Source organism: Aethalodelphis obliquidens, unplaced genomic scaffold (assembly GCF_003676395.1).
Source record: "Aethalodelphis obliquidens isolate GAN/ISIS:26980383/991018 unplaced genomic scaffold, ASM367639v1 scaffold31, whole genome shotgun sequence".
NCBI classification, from domain to species: Eukaryota; Metazoa; Chordata; class Mammalia; order Artiodactyla; family Delphinidae; genus Aethalodelphis; species Aethalodelphis obliquidens.
In genome coordinates this window covers 18,715,734-18,722,966 of record NW_020837975.1, presented here as the reverse complement: position 1 = coordinate 18,722,966, position 7,233 = coordinate 18,715,734, and positions in this window count along the sequence as shown.

The window sequence follows — 7,233 nt, the reverse complement described above, 5'->3', positions numbered from 1 at the left end:
GTCTTCTCATCTTGTTTATGGTTTCCTTTGCTGTGCAAAAGCTTTTAACTTTCATTAGGTCCCATTTGTTTATTTTTGTTTTTATTTCCATTTTTCTAGGAGGTGGGTTAAAAAGGATCTTGCTGTGATTTATGTCATTGAGTGTTCTGCCTATGTTTTCCTCTAAGAGTTTGATAGTGTCTGGCCTTACATTTGGGTCTTTAATCCATTTTGAGTTTATTTTTGTGTATGGTGTTAGGGAGTGTTCTAATTTCATCCTTTTACATGTACCTGTTCAGTTTTCCCAGCACCACTTATTGAAGAGGCTGTCTTTTCTCCATTGTATATTCTTGCCTCCTTTACCAAAGATAAGGTGACCATATGTGCGTGGGTTTATCTCTGGGCTTTCTATCCTGTTCCATTGATCAATATTTCTGTTTTTGTGCCAGTACCATACTGTCTTGATTACTGTAGCTTTGTAGTATAGTCTGAAGTCAGGGAGCCTGATTCCTCCACTATGGAGAGCAGTATGGAGGTTCCTTAAAAAACTAAAAATAGAACTACCATACAACCCAGCAGTCCCACTACTGGGCATATACCCTGAGAAAAACCATAATTCAAAAAGAGTCATGTACCAATGTTCATTGCAGCTCTATTTACAGTAGCCAGGACATGGAAGCAGTCTAAGTGTCCATCAACAGATGAATGGATAAAGAAGATGTGGCACATATATACAATGGAATATTACTCAGCCATAAAAAAAGAAACGAAATTGAGTTATAGTGAGGTGGATGGACCTAGAGTCTGTCATACAGAGTAAAGTAAGTCAGAAAGAGAAAAACAAATACCATATGCTAACACATATATATGGAATCTAAAAAAAAAAAAGGTCATGAAGAACCTAGGGGCAAGACGGGAATAAAGACACAGACCTACTAGAGAATGGACTTGAAGATATGGGGAGGGGGAAGGGTAAGCTGGGACAAAGTGGGAGAGTGGCATGGACATATATACACTACCAAATGTAAAATAGGTAGCTAGTGGGAAGCAGCTGCATAGCACAGGGAGATCAGCTCGGTGCTTTGTGACCACCTAGAGGGGTGGGATAAGGAGAGTGGGAGGGAGGGAGATGCAAGAGGGAAGAGATATGGGGACATATGTATATCTATAACTGATTCACTTTGTTATAAAGCAGAAACTAACACACCATTGTAAAGCAATTATACTCCAGTAAAGATGTTTAAAAAAAAAAAGTGTATATTTTTAGCCCATCTTCTAAATAAGAGATACAGAGTAGTAAACGTAATTAACTCAAACTTCTTTTTCAGTATTCAAATAGCTTCTTACCAGGGGCTATAGAAGCTAGCGTGTATCTTCAAATGTTCCCATAAAACATGAAACAAGGGAATTCATCCAAAAAAGTCAGCAACAGAGCTCCCCAACTGGACAAATTACTTATTTTTAAAATATATGCAATACACTTATTCAACTACAATTTATTTAGTGCCTCTTAGGCATCAGGTGTTTGATACGTGTTGTATACACTGAAATGACTTTAATTTTGTCTTTCAAATTTGATAGAAGAGAAAACATGGTGAGTTGACATGTAATCAGAAACAAAAGAAGATGGGAATGACATAGTGTTTTAAAATACTAAACACCAGGCTAGAAGAATTCAGAGAAAGGAATGCTGGATAATTCCTCAGAAAGGAGGTCTGATTGGTTTAAGTTTTGGAATTGGGTTTTTCAAGAATTTCATCAGGTCATCCAGTGGGATACAGAGACACTATCAACAGTGATTCAAGGAACTAGAGGTGCTCTAAAAGGAGCTAACAGAGATGCAGGTGTCACTGGCCAGACTGAGGAATTTAGGGAAATGAAGCTGGAAAGATCAACACAACATGCTTTGAAAGCTTTGCTAAGACTTTATTCCATTGGCGGTAGGGTTATAGAAAATATTTGAGAGAATGAGGATCTAGAGAGAATTCTGGAAATATAATTCTGATGGCAAGATGCGGCATGGATTGGAAACGCATGCTGGATTAAGAAAATGCAATTACAAGACCACACTGTTAACATTGTCCAGGAGAACTGTAAGAGCCTACAGAGAATGGTGGTAGTGGGAAAAGATCAAAGGGTGAATTTAAGACAAATACTGATTATGCAGTTATCAGAATTTAAATATAAATTAGAAGTTTTGATTGAAGAACAGGGAAAATCAAAGATGGCTCTGATCTTTCTTGCTTTTACCACAAGGAAGAAAATGATTCCATTTATTGAGATGGGGGACAGTGGAGGGAGAAAACTTGCAAGGGGTTGGGGCTAATGCTTTCAGTTTTGAGAAGTGGATTTTGATTTTCCAGGGAAAGATAATGAGACAATAACCAGGAGACAGTTGGCTTTCTGAGTTTGGGGCTCATTAAAGAGAGTGGGGGGGAGCAGGAGAAAGATCTTGGAGCTTCTAACAGGGTGTTGTTTGAAACTGGAAAAAATGGCCCTACTAAGAGCTGGAGGAGCAGAAGAAAGAAGACATTTATCTATTTTGCACTATGTGAAAAACACTATACTGGACTGTTTAGCTGTGTTGTTTAATTAAGGTCAAGGTCACAGATGTAAACATAGGACAAAGCAGTATTTACTGGATGAATTGATGAATAAGAGTTAACATAGGAAAACAGGGACCATCAACACTGGTATGGAGAAGCAGAAGATGAGTCCCTCCGAGGACAAAGGGGGGAGATTTATTTCAAGGGAGGTGATGGTTAGCAGTGTCACATGCTGCACAGATATTGGGCAGAGTGAAGACCTGGCACATTGTAATTGGCAATTAGGATAGTTATCCTGATTTATTTTTTGTTTGATTGCAATTTCTGGAAACATAGTTCATCGCTGTAAAACATCAATCGACTATTTAATTTTACGTCATCCTTGTTCATTATGACCCTGGGAAAGAGTCTGAAGAACCGAAGAGCCCAGCCAGCCCTGGAAAGGTATCATTTAACTGATATCTGCATCGTGATTATCTTCTCCCATGCAGAGTTGGGTTCTAGGGACGCCAACTGCTTATACTGTCAGCAGTGGCTGCAGAGTCTGTTACGAGAACCAGTGGAGAAAGTCAGGTGAAATGGGAAAAGAAAATAGGGTGTCATGTTACATTTAGCCAAGTCTATATGTTTTCATTTGGATCTATAGGGAGCATTAATGGGGCTGTATTATCAAAAGGATTTTCCTCTTTTTTCTTTCTAAGGCAGGAAAAACAGCTAAAAATTTTATAAGATTGCCTAATCCTCATATAGGTTATGCCAAGTTGGCAAAGACCCTGGGTGGCCTACGTGTCTCTCTGTGGATGGCTGCCAGTTATTGTTTTGTCTGTATATTTGGCAAATGTCGAAGTGTCATTGATTCACCTGCTGTTGGAAGGATCTTCTCTGTTGGGGTGGGATGTGAAGAGGGTGAATGAATATATACAGGGTCTCTTTATCTCCATCAAGAAGTGAAGGTATAACAGCAGCAAATAGTTATTTCCTTTGCTTCCCCAAGGAACAAACCAAAAGATTAAAGAACAGAATGCAAAGGACGAAAAAGCAAGCAAAGAAAGGCCCTACAGGCAGCGGTGTGTTGTTGAATGGGCTCACCAGAAAAAAAGAAAACCCTATTTTGTATCATTTGACAGTTTCTGAGTCCTACTCTCACCATGGCCAATTTCAAGCTATCCAGAGTTTAAACACCAGTTTGCAAAACGTCTGAGCAATTAATAATCAGGTCTAGTGAGCCATGCAAGCTAGTTTCAGCACGTCACTGCCTCTGTGTGTGTGCTGCAGGGGTGGGGTTAGGTCAGAGAATCGGGTGTATTTTTTGATAGCATATTTACCATTGTAAGGAATCATCTTTGTCTTTTTTATCTGCCTTTCTTAACTTACCTTTGCACTGGGAATAACCGTCAATACCTCAACAATCTTTGTGTTATTTCATTACATTTTGGAGATTTGCTAGTCCACTCCCAAGATGGAGGAAAAGGACAAGCCTTGAAGGACGAATTTCAAGTTCCTTTCCTCCCCAAATCACGTGTAAATAGAGCCCCTGCGTGCTCAGAATTGACTTTGTTTCACAGTAAGGCTAAAGCGGACCCTTGTTTAACTGCTGTTTTTAGGCTTCATCAGGGCATCTGTCGTTACTGGTCAGATATTTCAAATCACTTTAAATTAAGAGAATGTGGTCCAGGGAACCATAAGTAACCTCTCAATTCAAAAGAGAAAAACAACTAAAAAATTAAGATAAAAATCAAATACATATATGGGTTACTTTTTTTTTAAATGACAGCCTAGGAATAAATACAGATTATGATTTTTAAATTATACTAAAGAATTCCACTGTCAAGTGTGAGTGTATATAAGAATCATGATTATATAAAATCAGTTTAAAGAGTTTATCTTAAACTATAATCAAAATGAGGAACTGTTATTTAAGAAAATTTTTTTAATTTAATTTTATTTTTTTTTTAAATTTAATTAAATTTTTAATTAAATTTAATTAAAAATTAAATTTTTAATTTAATTTTATTTTTTTATACAGCAGGTTGTTATTAGTTATCCATTTTATACATATTAGTGTTTACATGTCAAGCCCAATCTCCCAATTCATACCACCACCACCACCCCACCACTTCCCCCCTTGGTGTCCATATGTTTGCTCTCTACATCTGTATCTCAATTTCTGCCCTGCAAACTGGTTCATCTGTACCATTTTTCTAGGTTGCACATATATGCGTTAATATACAATATTTCTTTAACTCTTTCGGACTTCACTCTGTATGACAGTCCCTAGATTCATCCACATCTCTACAAATTATCCAATTTCATTCATTTTAATGGCTGAATAATATTCCATTGTATATATGTACCACATCTTCTTTATCCATTCGTCTGTTGATGAATTAGGTTGCATTTAGGTGGCTTCCATGACCTGGCTATTGTAAATAGTGTGGCAATGAATATTGGGGTGCATGTGTCTCTTCGAATTATGGTTTTCTATGGGTATATGCCTAGTAGTGGGATTGCTGGGTCATATGGTAATTCTGTTTTTAGTTTTTTAAGGAACCTCCATACTGTTCTCCATAGTGACTGTATCAATTTACATTCCCACCAACAGTGCAAGATGGTTCCCTTTCCTCCACACCCTCTCCAGCATTTGTTGTTTATAGATGTTCTGATGACCCCCATTCTAACTGGTGTGAGGTGATACCTCATTGAAGTTTTGATTTGCATTTCTCTAATAATTAGTGATGTTGAGCAGCTTTTCATGTGCTTCTTGGCCATTTGTATGTCTTCTTTGGAGAAATGTCTATTTAGGTCTTCTTCATTTTTGGATTGGGTTGTTTTTTTTTTTTAATATTGAGCTGCATGAGCTGTTTGTATGTTCTGGAGATTAATCCTTTGTCTGTTGATTCGTTTGCAAATATTTTCTCCCATTCTGAGGGTTGTCTTTTCATCTTGTGTGTAGTTTCCTTTGCTTTGCAAAAGCTTTTAAGTTTCATTAGGTCCCATTTGTTTATTTTTGTTTTTATTTCCATTTATCTAGGAGGTGGATCAAAAAAAGATCTTGCTGTGATTTATGTCAAAGAGTGTTTTTCCTATGTTTTCCTCTAAAAGTTTTATAGTGTCCACTCTTACATTTAGGTGTCTAATCCATTTTGAGTTTATTTTTGTGCATGGTGTTAGGGAGTGTTCTAATTTCATTCTTTTACATGTAGCTGTCCAGTTTTCCCAGCACCACTTATTGAAGAGACTGTCTTCTCTCCATTGTATATCCTTGCCTCCTTTGTCATAGATTAGTTGACCATGGGTGCGTGGGTTTATCTCGGGGCTTTCTATCCTGTTCTATTGATCTGTATTTCTGTTTTTGTGCCAGTACCATACTGTCTTGATTACTGTAGCTTTGTAGTATAGTCTGAAGTCAGGGAGTCTGATTCCTTCAGCTCCATTTTTTTCCCTCAAGACTGCTTTGGCTATTCAGGGTCTTTTGTGTCTCCATACAAATTTTAAGATTTTTTATTCTAGCTCTGTGAAAAATGCCATTGGTAATTTGATAGGGATTGCATTGAATGTGTAGAATGCTTTGGGTAGTACGTTATTTTCACAATATTGATTCTTCCAATCCAAGAACATGGTATATCTCTCCAAACGTTTGTGTCATCTTTAATATCTTTCATCAGTGTCTTAGAGTTTTCTGCATACAGGTCTCTTGGCTCCCTTGGTAGGTTTATTCCTAGGTATTTATTCTTTTTGTTGCAGTGGTAAATGGGAGTGTTTCCTTAATTTCTCTATCAGATTTTTCATCATTAGTGTATAGGAATGCAAGAGATTTCTGTGCATTAATTTTATATCCTTCAACTTTACCAGATTCATTGATTAGCTCTAGTAGTTTTCTGGTGGCATCTTTAGGATTCTCTATATATAGTATCATGTCATCTGCAAACAGTGACAGTTTTACTTTTTCTTTTCCAATTTGTATTCGTTTTATTTCTTTTTCTTCTCTGATTGCCATGGCAAGGACTTCCCAAACTATTTTGAATAATAGTGGTGATAGTGGACATCCTTGTCTTGTTCCTGATCTTAGAGAAAATGCTTTCAGTTTTTCACCATTGAGAATGATGTTTGCTGTGGGTTTGTCCTATATGGCCTTTATTATGTTGAGGTATAGGTTCTCTGTATGCCCACTTTCTGGAGACTTTTTGTCATAACTCAGTGTTGAATTTTGTCAAAAGCTTTTTCTGCATCTATTGAGATGATCATATGGTTTTTAATTCTTCAATTTGTTAATATGGTGTATCACATTGATTGATTTGCATACATTGAAGAATCCTTGCATCCCTGGGATAAATCCCACTTGATCATGATGTATGATCCTTTTAATGTGTTGTTGGATTCTGTTTGCTAGTATTTTGTTGAGGATTTTTGCATCTTTATTCATGAGTGATATTGGTCTGTAATTTTCTTTTTTTACATTATCTTTGTCTGGTTTTGGTGTCAGGGTAATGGTGGCCTCATAGAATGAGTTTGGGAGTGTACCTTCCTCTGCAATTTTTTGGAAGAGTTTGAGAAGGATGGGTGTTAGCTCTTCTCTAAATGTTTGATAGAATTCACCTGTGAAGCCATCTGGTCCTGGACTTTGTTGGAAGATTTTATTTTATTTTATTTTATTTATTTTTTTTATTTTTTTGCGGTACGTGGCCCTCTCACTGTTGTGGCCTCTTCC